At 42.4% G+C, this 13,349-nt stretch overlaps 1 protein-coding gene across 1 annotated transcript in view; it reads left to right on the top strand.

Moving 5' to 3' along the window:
• The first annotated feature begins 372 nt into the window (after positions 1-372).
• The window catches only part of LOC126100612 (UDP-glycosyltransferase UGT5-like), a 114,906-nt gene continuing 101,929 nt past the window's right edge, over positions 373-13,349 (top strand). The window contains exon 1 of the mRNA XM_049911238.1: positions 373-476. The gene's annotated coding sequence lies outside the window, so the exon portion shown is untranslated. The remainder of the gene's footprint in view (positions 477-13,349) is intronic.

Here is a 13,349-nt window from a genome sequence, read left to right as displayed (position 1 = left end):
GTGGTGGCAAAGGGAAGGGGGGGGGGAGCGGTTATCAAGGAGACTGATGGCAGTAAAAAAAGAGGAATCATTTTCAGTTATCGTCTATGGCGGCAAAACACCTAGCAACGGCCCTGGATTTGTTTGAGGTCCTAGCTGCCTCGCCCAGTATTGTTCAGATATTTCCTGTCTCTCAACCAGCGTGAACAGACAGAGAAGCTCCTTCCACTGTGACTGTGGTCTTCTCTCTGACCCCACCCCACCTTCCCGTCCCCCTCTGGCACCAATGTCGCGCGTAGCGAGACGAGACTCGCTTTGAGATATTCGCAGCGTTTGCGAGGCCATCTGGCGCGAGAAACCCGCAGCTGCTTCCCCCCACCCAGTCCCAGCGGAAGACATTCGGGACAAGGCCACCATCTGACTCAGTTGTGGGCAGGAAGCTGCTGTTGATGCTTTGAGAGGAGCAGCGACGCACATTGAGTGTTTCTCCAGAAAAGGTTTGTGGCGTCAAGCACGAGAGCTGCCCTGTTTGTTTGTTGCGCGACCTCCGTGTTCTCAGACTATTGTGCTACGGTGGCATAGAATCTGACAGTTTGACCACAACAAGAGTTCGCATCACCATCCGGGAATCCAGATTAGCGTGTTTCTTGATCGTCTCCTCAAAAGACGTACGCCGGGATGATTTGTTTATATCTAAAGCGTGCGATTGGAAGCTTCGTCCCTCTCACGTTACGAGTTTTCGAACAGTCTCTAGTGACCCACTAGCCGAGGGAACATATTCTAAATCTTAGTAGTTCCGTCATATGAGACTTTACAGGATTCTAAACAGCGCCCGTTTCCGTCGAATACTTATTTTTAGGTACTTGACGACAGACAAAAATCTGCTAATGGTATCTGGAGGTGTCCAGTGTCATAACACTGGAAAATGATTTTGCCAATTCCAACAGCTTTGAAAATCTAACTTTGCAACACAGACTAGAAGAAGTTGAAGGACTATTACCACTCTCTAAAAGAAAGACAACTGTCACAAAATAATCAACGCTTATGAGCGCGAAGTGGTAACAGTTTAGAGATGCAAAAAACAAAATGTGCGCCTTAGAGCTGGTTATGTCAAACCTTTTGTAAACGGAGTGACGCAATGTGCAAAAAACACAGAATGCGTCCGATGTAAAACACCGAATTTGGTCTGGCGAGACCATTATTGTACTGTTCGTTATTGGCATTGGACGACGTTTATACTCGTGGAGAGAGAAACGCCGATAGAAGCGTAACAATCCACACTGTTTCTTGTTAATTACGGAGCATTTTTCTGCTTTTCATGTGGTGAATTTCAGTATGCCCTCTAAGGAAATTAAGATTCAAACTGTTGTGGATGTCTCAGATGACTGTACAACATATTAGGGATATTGACCGCCTGCTTTATCCTGTTCGGGAACACATCTGTGACACAGTTGTTGAGAATATACGAGATCAGTCCACGTTTGGAATCGCATTTTTGCCAAACATTACTTGTGGAATTACATTGTCAGAGACTTGTAGCTGCTCACTTTACTCCTCTTCTTGCCAAAATTAGAATCACCAGGCAATGCAGGTCCTTTCTCCTTCTACTACTGCATGACTAAAAATTGAACTTTTTGAGTAATTGCTAAAAAATAATAAATTAACTTTGTCATAGTTATTGTGATTATTGTTTGCAAATAGTTAAATAGGTGCCATCTCTGTGTTGGCCAGTCGTCGTCAGTTGTTTATAATATCATGTTGATAATTATTTCTTTAGGTTCGTCTCATCACAACCGAATAAAACGCATTTATCGTGCCGTATGCGCTTCGGCTTTAATATTTGCAAGGCATCTGTATATACTACTTTGATTTACATTTTCGACATTGTATACTGAGATTATGAACAGTTCTGGCACTTTCTATAATATTAAGCAAGTAACCTGGCGTGACACGTTATGTAACAGCTTCCAGGAGCAAGAACAATTTTATCCTCAATATTTCGTATAATTATTCACCGAATTTAAAAAAATAAAATTCGTTTCCTCATGGAGAGTTATAATCTTATGTGAAAGGTTCAACACAGTACGACAACTATTACCCTTAGATAGTATGTTTGTGTCTTGAAGCAGTTTAACTTACCCTAGATTACATACATCCAGTATTTCAAAATGAGAACACTTTTTAAACTCACAAAAAACTTTACGTACAATTTTAAACGTTTCATAAACTTTTTCTGCCTTGCACGCTTAACGTCAAATTTTTAACACATTAACTCTTTTGTAAAGTAATCAGACGTTCGAAACTGTATTACAGATGGTAAGTCGATTCTTTAAAAAATCAGGGATTTACTGATTTATTTATAATAAAGGACCTTATAAAATGAATCGAATTCTGTTCTTCATGGATAACCGTATCATCTGCACAAGCGTCGCGTCCTCTTTCCAAAAAATCTTCAGTCCAGTCACAAATTTCGCTTGATCGCCTGAATGATCGTATTTTTAATAGTAAGAGTAGGTATGGCGCTGAGACAAATGCTTTTTCTGAAATCGAGAAATACTTCATCTATCTGGCTGTATTTATCCATGGGTTTCAGGATGTTGTATAAGAAAAAAAAAAAAAAAAACGAATTGGGTTCCACATGATCGATGTTTTCGAACTGCATGCTGTCTGGTCATTCTGCTCTACATACCTCATTACGTTTGTGGTCTGGATATGTGCTAAGATTCTACAGCAAATGAGCATCAGGATAGTGTACGACAGTTTCGTGAATGACTCCTGCTACCCTTCTTGTTCTTGTAGACGGATATGACCTGTGTTTTCTTTCAACTAATGGGCATGATTTCCTTGTTCGAATGATCCATGGTAGATTATGGGTGCTAGAGGGCTAACTAGCCACAAACTCAGTATAGAACTGATAGAGCTTCCATAGGGCCCTGAAGCTATTTTAAGTTTTAGCGGTTTCAGCCGTTTCTCCACAACAGTGGCACTCATTTTTGAAGTGGTACGCAAATCAAACTGAAACAAAACCGTTGGATTTTCATTTTGTAAAGGACCATTTTAAAATGGTCTTAAGCGTCTCTGCTTTCGCTTTAATATCCTCAACTTCAGTCCCTGCTTCGTCCATGAGTATCTGGATAATGAAGAAACGTAAAGACTGTACTTGGCGTGTGACTTCCTGATTCCCTTGTCCCCCTTTCCATTTAAATCGGTTAACACATGTCCACACGCTCCCTCTTTCCTCGTATACAATCACAGACGCACGGAAATAAAAGGGCACGCCCAAAAATTTACGGGAAGAGCGTGATACACACAGCGATTATCTTGTCTATACGTTGCCTCATTGCGCAAGCAGTCCGTCTCTGCTAGGGAGCTTGTGCTGCGTTTATTGTGATAATAATGCGGCAGGAAAAACACAAGAGCGACTGTAGGTAAAGAAGTATCTTAATAACGGAGCCGGTCACAGCGAGATTTTAGATTTTCTGTTTGGGAAACTGCAGCGATAAGGTTGGCAATAACATTCCGTTGGCTGGCAATCGGCGACTCATATACCCCTCTGAACTATTTATTTTGCATTTCAGAACGAAGAATTTCGGTGAATATTCCTGTAAGTGGGAAATACTTAAGGAAGGTTCTTAGTCATTACGTGAAGATTAACTAACTTTGAATGTGTCATTTGTATTTTATTTTGTAAAAAATGTTGTTTACAGAACTTTTTGTCGTGAAATATTAAATGTAGATTAACATCCTCAGACTCTTCACTCAACAAGTTTGGTAATTTCGTAGACGCCAGAACACACAATAATGGAGGCTATGTTTCTCAATTTCGTATTTTTTGCATCACACTGTCCTTCATTTGTGTTTCTAGTAGTTTATGGAAGAGCTGCACATACCTCATTATTTCTTTTGTTCAAATGTTAGGCTCGTCAATTGTTGTGCTTTTAAGTCACCATAGTACGAATATTCATCCAAAGTTTTCGTATGTTCTTTTGATAAATTTCTTGCTTATTTTTTTCTCTGTTTTCCTATTCGCAACTTATTGTGTCTTACACTGAAGCGCCAAAGAAACTGGTGTAGGCATGCGCTTTCAAATACAGAGATATGTAAACAGGCAGAATACGGCGCGTAGGTCGACAACGCCTATATGAGAAAAGAAGTGTCTGGCGCAGTTGTTAGATTGGTTACTGCTGCTACAATGGCATGTTATGAAGATTTAATTGAGTTAGATCGTGGTGTTATAATCGGCACATGAGCGATGGGACACAGCATTCCCTAAGTAGCGATGAAGTGGGGATTTTCCTGTACGACCATATCATGAGCGTACCGTGAATATCAGGAATCTGGTAAAACATCAAATCTCCGATATCGCTGCGGCCGGAAAAAGATCCTTCAAGAACAGGCCCAATGACGACTGAAGAGAATCGTTCAACGTGACAGAAGTGCAACCCTTCCACAAATTGCTGCAGCTTTCAGTGGTGGGCCATCAACAAGAGTCAGCGTACGAACCATTCAATGAAACATCGTCAGTAAGGTCTTTGGGAGCCGAAGGCCCACTCGTGTACCCTTGGTGACTGCACGACACAAAGCTTTATGCCTCGCCTGGGCCCGTCAAGACCGACATTGGACTGTTGATGACTGGAAACGTGTTACCTGGTCGGACGAGTTTCAAATTGTATCGAGTCGATAGACGTGTAGATGTACGCAGACAACCTCATTAATCCATGGACCCTGCATTTTAGCAGGGGTCTGTTCACGCTGGTGGAGGCTCTGTAATGGTGGGGGAGAGTGCAGTTGGAGTGATATGGGCCCCCTGATACGTATAGAAACGACTGTGACAGGTGACACGGACGTAAGCATTCTGTCTAATTTGCGCATTCCGACGGACTTTGGCAATTCCAGCAGGACAAAGCGACACCCCAACACGTCCATAATTGCTGCAGGGACACTCTTCTGAGTTTAAACACTTCCACTGGCCACCAACGTCTCCAGACATGAACGTTATTGAGCATATCTGGAGTGCCTTGCAACGTGCTGTTCAGAAGAGATCTTCACTGCCTTGTACTCTCATGGATTTCCAAAAAATATGTTCAAATGTGTGTGAAATCTTATGGGACTTAACTGCTAAGGTCATCAGTCCCTAAGCTTACACACTACTTAAACTAAATCATCCTAAGGACTCACACACACACACCCATGCCCGAGGGAGGACTCGAACCTCCGCCGGGACCAGCCGCACAGTCCATGACTGTAGCGCCCCAGATGGATTTACAGACAGCCCTGCCTGATTCATGGTGTCAGTTCCCTCCAGCACTACTTGAGACATTAATCGAGTGTATGCCATGTGGTGTTGTGGAAAAAATGCATGCTCGCAGGGGCCCTGCACGGTATTAGGGAGGTGTACCAGTTTCTTTGGCTCTTCAGTGTATTCTTTAAAGTAACATGATAGTAGACTTTTTATCTGATACTTGAAGCTCAGGGCATCCCATCTCAAATTTTCATTCAAGTAGCCTTTAGAAACGGCGTCGCATACGACTTTTCTTTGTGTGTAATCATCTACTGTATAAATTTAAGCGTGCTTCCTTTGGAGTTAACATACATTACTGCACATAAATCTCTTCACAGCTTAACTTCAACAGCCTATACAACCAGACACACATGCGCCCCAGCTGCCAGTCGCTTGCTAAAAAGCGTCAAAATTCGCACCGAAAACGGGAAGCAATGCGCCTTACGCACGACCTCCGTTTACAGGAAATTAAGCGTGCAAAAATGTGCATCATGTGGACGCATCTGCAGTGTACCTAGTTGCTGATGATGGCGCTGCTGTTTCAGCTGGTGTCCATGAAGTTTTCACGTGGAGGAAATGTTGCCAGCCACATTACCCAAGCAGGTACATCAGTGCAGCAGCAACAAACACCACTATTATGACCAGGTGAAACTACGATCGTCTGCACATAACTGCGATTTCTTTGGTTGCTCTGGGAGAATGTTGATCGGAATTACAACATACGAAATATTAGTTCACTTTGTTATGTGAATGCATGAAATGATTTAGTTAATTTGATACAGGGCTTTGCCACAGGAGTGATTGATAATTTACTACTGTCATTGACTATTGAAGCATCACTTGATGCATAGAATTAAAAAAGTGTTCTCTTGAGGTACAAAATTTAAACTTTTACAAAAGTACGTTTCCACCTGATAATCGATAACTCTTTAGTCCTATTCGATGATGCTGCCTGCTTCATCTGAGGCCACGAACTGGCGCAGAACCCTTTTTTTTTTCTTTATTGTGATTTCATTCCCCTACCCCATATGACAACAACTGAAAATAAGAATAAAATGTTACATACAGAAGACGATAAAAAAGGGGAACTTAAAACAGAGTAATGGGAGAAAATGGAGGTAAAAATAGACTGAGACGTTCATGGAGGACAGTTAAAAGTCACCAGAAAGTTAAAAAACACAGGTGGCGAGCCTTCAAAACTCAGAGAAGACACTGAATGGACATGCACACGTTAAAAGTCGGCCACAGTAGTAAAAACACTCCGGAACAACACACTTAAAACCCACTTGGAGCACACACGACGAAGAATAAAATTGACAGGCGGGACCGGCCGAGGGAAAGGGCAGAGAGGATAGAAAAGGAGGGGAGAGCATGGGGCAGCAGGGGAAGTGGCGTGATGAAGAGAGGAGGGGTATCAGTGGGTTCACGAAGAGGCAGGAGACACGTGGGGCGGGAGAGGAAGAGGGAAGACGGGGCAGGATGGAGTGCAGACACTGAACGGGGGCACAAGAGACGGAGGGGGACTAGGAGGGGGAAACCGCTCAGGAGGAGGGAGCGGGGGGGGAGGGAGCCCTGAGGAGGAGGTAGGAAGATGGGGTAAGAGTTGGTAGGAAGGGTAGATGTCAGGGCGAAGCTCATCATCCAGGAGGGATAGACAGTGGAATTTGCATTGGGAAAGGAGATGGAGGGTGTGGAGATGGAGAGAGGGTGGGACACAACAGTAAAGGTGCAGCATCTGGTTGCGGTGGAGAGGAAGGGAGACACCAGGGGGTGAGGGGGATCAAGGTGGCAGACAATTTATAGTGTGCAGATGTGTTCGAGGAAAAGGAGAAGGTGGGGCAAGGGGACGAGGTCGTAGAGGATGCGTGTGGGGGACGGAAGGCGGATGCGGAAGGCGAGGCGGAGCGCATGGCATTCGAGGATTTTGAGGGCTTTATAGAACCGGGGAGGGGGCACAGAACACTTCCATGCTCGGCTCTACATTGACCACCTCGCGACGGCGCTGCTGTGCTGAGAGAGAGAGCGTTCTGGACGGCAGCGAAACATCGCTAATGTATTGTGGTATCGATGTTGGTTGCCGACTTGGGTGTGGGGCTGCAATCTTTGGAAGATGCCGCAACCACATTGCCCTGTGATTAGGCCGCTATTACACTATCGTATTTCTTTGACAAATAAATCATATCATATTTGTTTGACAAGAAAATATGATCAAATATTCATCAAATTTCTTTGACAAAGATCTTCGACGTGGCGCGAAAAAGGGGTATTACACTATCGTCATATTTTTCGTTAAATTTCAATATGGCGAACAACAACCAGTTAAGCACTGCAGTTGCTTATTCCACAATTGCATTGTGTGTACATTTGGAAGAAAAGCAGCGGAAGAAAAGGAAACTTGCTTGGGTGAAAACTATGGTTACTACATCGAGATGATAAAAGCATTCAGCAAAATTTGTTATGGGAGCTACAAATGGAGGTTGTCAAGTCTTACATAAATTACTTACGAATGGATGAGAGTGCGTTTCAGTAATTGCTCAGTAAAGTGGATTCTCATATTACAAAACTGAATACTCACTTGAGAAACGCTATATGTGCAGAAGACAGGCAAACTGACACTGGGATTTCCTGATACAGCAGAGAGCTACTCTAGTTTACAACGCAGCACTGGAATACCACGGTGCACGTTAACCAATGCAGTTCCTGAAATGTGTGAAGCGGCTTATAAAGCCCTGAAGGGGGAACAACTGAAGGTAAAGAAATATTTAGTACACTATATGAGCAATAAAAACTATTTTTATTTTTGAATAATTTAATTAATAGAATTAATGTTTATACAACCACAAAATTAATAAAAAGTAGGAAACAGATGAAGCGCTTTTTAACTTGTGGCATCCAGAGTTCAAAAATTGACAAATTTGAATGGAAAGCTAACAATTTTTTTTTATTTTAGAGAGTAACCACTTCCTCTATTGGGGCTTGCTGAAAAGCTGCCTGCTGCCTGCATGATCGTGTGATAACCCATAAGCTGGTATTACACTATCATATTCCTTTGTCAAAGTTGGTATGTCAAATAAATTTGATGGTGTAATAGGGCACTTTGTCACATCACGCCTGTCGTCAAATAAATATAGTGAACTGCAGGGCCTCGCAGTAGGTTTGATTATAAAAAGTCGTTCGTCTTCTGTTCACTGCAGTGTGAAATGTAATCGCTTGGAGCGCTGGCGTCGCTACAGCTTGTCAGTTAATGAGCATTTCACTCTCATTTAAGTATTACCCCAAAATATGATGCCATATGAAATCAACGAGTGAAAATAGGCGTAGTAAGCTAATTTAATAAGATGTTTATCACCAAAATTTGCAATGACCCTTATTGCATAAGTAGCTGAACTCAAACGTTTCAGCAGATCATCAATGTGTTTCTTCCAATTTAATCTCTCATCAGTGGACACACCTAAAAATTTGGAATATTCTACCTTAGCTATATGCTTCTGATTAAGGTCTATATTTATTAATGGCGTCATACCGTTCACTGTGATGTCCTTAGGTTAGTTAGGTTTAAGTATTCTAAGTTCTAGGGGACTGATGGGCACAGATGTTAAGTCCCATAGTACTCAGAGACATTTTTTTGGACTAGTCAGTTGAACGAGGATGTTCGGCGTGCGGGAAACGCTGCCGGGGACGGGCAGAAGGACAGTGCTGGTGGAGACACGAAAGCGGACGGTCGGTGTTTAGGCAGCTAGGAAGTGAGACGACTTAGAAAATTTCGCATTGCGTGGCATCGCGGCACTTGGTCTCTGAGCGGTGAGCAGCAGCGCACCTGGTGTGGACTCTAATTTTTCGTGTAGTTAACGAGGTGGAGTCCTGGGCTTGTAATTCGCGATGAGACTGTGAATGATCGAACTGTGTCAAATGGATATGCGCTCGAGTGCAGTAGTAATTCTAAATACGACCACTTGCGCTATTAGTCTGATTTCTGAATAAGTATTATTCTAACCAAATCGCAAATGTGTGGCCTACATCATTTATGGGTCGTTAATTTACCTCCCGATATTATTATTACTGTTGTTATGTGTTATATTAACGTTGTATGTTTCATACAATGTCGCAAACTTGCCATCGGCCAGACAATTTAAGCAAAGGGTCACAAGTGTCTGATTTAGGGCGTGTAATGCGACACGTGCGGTTCAACCCCTAGACGAGTTTGAGCCAAGACATTTCGACGAAGGGGAACCGCATGTGAGCCAGAACACCTTTGGGATGTTAGCTCACAAACTATTTGACGTCTGTATCATGTGTTTGCAAACATGACCTCAGAGTTGTGGTGTTCCTTCGACTCTTTTTTTTTTTTTTTTTTTTTTTTTAATAAATTTGCTTCGACTAGCGTGGGGGTTGAGCAAGGAGCACAGTGCACGCTATTAATTGTGTGTTGACGGGTGGGTGGAATATGATGCAGGCGACTACATGACCACAATCACAGCTATAGCCACCCACCTCTACATCTGGAAACATCCAGGCAGCGTTTCAGCAAGCCGGAATAGAGAATGTCGTCACACTCTGAAATAAAAAAATTCTTTCTTAGCTTTCCATTCTACTTTGTCTATTTTTTAACTGTGGCTGCCACAAGTTAAAAAGCCCTTCATCTGTTTCGTATTTTTTTTATTAATTTTGTACTTGTTGGAGCACTAATTCCATTAATTTCATAATTCCAAAAAAAAAAAAAAATTCTTATTCCCCATATAGTGTACTAAACATTAATTTACCTTCACAATTTCCCCCTTTAATGCTATATAGATCGCTTCACACGTTTCTGGAATTATTTTGGTTAATATGCAATGTGATATTCGAGTGCTATGTTGTAAACTAAGAGTAGCACTCTCCTGTATCAACAAATGGCAGTGTCACAGTTTGTCTGCCTTCTACACAAATAGCATTTTTCGAGATAGTATTCCGTTTTGTAACATGAGAAGCCACTTTACTGAGCGAATACTGAAATACACCTTCATCCATTCGAAAGTAAGTTACGTGTTAAGACCTGACTTCCTCCACTTGCAGCTCCCGTAACAAATTTTGCTGAATACTTTTATTGTCTCGACGTAATACCTATGGCTTCATCCAAGTATGTTTTTTTTTTCGCCGTTTTTCTTCCAAAATCACACACAGTGCAATTGTACTAGTAACTGCAGCGCGTAATGAAAGGGTGTTGTCCGCCATCTTGAAATTTGACGAAAAGTTTAAGGCTCGATTCTACGGTGGGCAACGTCAGTGGCGCCGCACACCGTCAAAAATCCACTTGCATTCACACTGGACGGAACGTCAAGCGACGGCAAAACTTCAACCACGTTTTGGCGCGTTATTGGAAACTCGCAGAAGCGTTCACGAGAGACGATGGCGGACATTATATTTAGTATTGATGAACTTGCTACGATTGCAATTGCTTTAGATGATGAGGAAAGAGAGCGGAAATTGGCAAGGCAATCAAAACGAACATGGGTGAAGAAAATGATTTTGAAGAGAATGTGTGAAGGCGAATATCACACATTGTATAGAGAGCTGGAAGAAGAGGAGACGTCATTTTATAAATATTTACGAATGTCGAGACAGCAATTTTTTTTAATTTGCTGACTTTGATAAGCAGCAGCATCAAGAAAGCAGACACAAACATGCGCCGAGCAATTTCTCCACGAGAAAAACTAATGGTTTGTTTGAGGTGAGTCTGATGCTTCAGCTTTACCAATTCCTTTGATGGTTCCTGTTCTGTACCTTTACGTATTTTATAGAACAGAATATTTATTGTAATACTGCACACTATCAACAAATTGATCTGTAGGCTAAACATTCACAATTTATCGCCCCTTATTATGTAGATCTAAATCTGCTACAGTTCGTCCTGCATAAACTTGGCACTGCAGATAAACAACTGAACACTGTATATGAATGTGGAACATCGAACTTTTTACTGCAGTTGTACTTAAATAAGCTGTATCCATACGAAATGTTGAGTGAGACTCAGAACCAGAAACTATGTAAATAAATACTATACATAAGTAAGCTACTAGCCAAAATGACTATGTGGCGTAGAATACTCATATTTGCTTCGGAATGATAAGTATTGCATATAAACATGGCTGAAATAAACTTTCACGACTCGCGAATAATTGTGAAATTGGAAAGCAGGAAGGCTCTAACCTCTGCTAAGCGTTTTCACCTCCTAATCGTGAGTACATACATACATAAACAGATGCAGGTGCGATGTTATACATCTAAATACATTACATACAAAATAAATATAATCTGCAGTAGGTCTACAATATTCATACAGTTATTTACCTGGGCGACCGATAACCAATCCAATTTTCCTCCATATGTCCTCTTTAAACAAAGTGTTCCTGTATTTTTTGCAGCTCATGTCATACAACTCTACATTTTGGCGAACAAGTTCGATTAACTTCTCGTTGTTCATGTTTATATAAAAACATTTTATAACTAAAACCTCAGTAGATGTTTTCGATGTGGAGAACGCTGCTAGCAGAATCAAACTCGTGCCACGCGAGCAGCCGCAGAGCAGACAGAAAAGTAACAGCCAATCGTAAACAGTTCGCCAACCATGCGACCCCCACTGTCAACGTCAAACTATTCTTTCGAAGTATACCGGCCGGCAGGCAAACTGACGCTGACGTGACGTTTCCCACCGTGTCAACCTCGCCATTTGAAAGCATTGGACGAATATTTTGACGTCACGTGACCCGCGTTGACGTTGCCCACCGTGTGACTCGAGCCTAATACCGCTTTTTAGCGCCATGTCGAAGATCTTTGTCAAAGAAATTTGACGAATATTTGATCATCTTTCTTTAGTGTAATACCGGCCTTAACAGTGAATATTTTTCTGATGCATCAACTACTACTTGAATCGACATCAAAACTCCACTTCAGAGGAGAAGGAAGCGAGAAATTATGGTTTAACGGTTGGCCGACGGCAGAGTCATTGGAGACGGAGCGCACGCTCGGAGTGGTAGGGAAGTATATCCAGAGGGCGAGTGGTGGCGGTTGGTGGAGTGGGCGGCTCTTGTCTTCGGCGCGTCTGGCTCCCCGCTAGACCCGCACTCCCTGTAAACCACGTGAAGCTCGCCGACCGCCCATTCCGGCAGAGACGCCATTCGCGGCACGTGGTCAGCACGCAGATGCGTCTGCTGGCCTTGCAGCCGCTGCTACTCCTTCAAATAGCTCCTCATTTGGCCCTACACTGCTGAGTGCTCCCCCTTCCACCAAGGAAAAATCCTTTGCACCAACGGGAATCGAACTCGGGCCCTCCGCGTGGCAGTTTGTAATGCTCACCACTCAGTTATTTTTATTTGTATTACATTTTCTTGAGGGCCTCCATGTCCCTCATGTAGCCCACCGTACTCTCTCACTAGAAGCGCATTCGTTGGCGTTGGCACAAGCCTAACAAATCGTCTTCTCAATAAGTTTCGTTAATACATTCTGCAAAACTGAAATTGTTCTTGAAAACAAAAAATTCCGAGTTCGCTTAAATACTGTTTACTGGATAACCGGTTTCAACACAGTAAAAGTGCCATCATCGGATCTGAATGTAGATTACCATTTATAAACGATTTGGATATAACGAAGCATGAGGTAGACCAGTTGATATAAAACCCAATTGTCACGAAAATAAAAAATGTCGAGCAGCGGACATGTACCAAATAGTTTTAATTTTTTGGATGTGAGGTCCGCCAGTTATGCAAACACGGCCAATACAAGGAGTTGCAAATCAAAAAGATGGACAAATAGTTTATCTTGTGACTTCGGTTTTACATATCTGATGGAAGAGATTGACCATGAGAGCAGTTGTTTTTTATTTTTGTGACAATGATCTTATATCAGCTGGTCTGCCTCATATATCGTTTATAAATGTTAGGCCACATTCAGATCCGATGAAGGCACCTTTAGTGTGCTGAAACCGGTTATCCAGTAAACAGTATTTAAGCGGTCTTGGCTTTTGAATTATTTCTGTAACAGGGTGATCGTCCCTCTACACAATATGTGTTCACTGCGTGAAGCCTCTATTTTTCTCCGAAACTGAAACTCTTCT

This window comes from Schistocerca cancellata, chromosome 9 (assembly GCF_023864275.1).
Source record: "Schistocerca cancellata isolate TAMUIC-IGC-003103 chromosome 9, iqSchCanc2.1, whole genome shotgun sequence".
Taxonomy (NCBI): Eukaryota; Metazoa; Arthropoda; class Insecta; order Orthoptera; family Acrididae; genus Schistocerca; species Schistocerca cancellata.
This window is presented reverse-complemented; position numbering and strand designations above follow the sequence as displayed.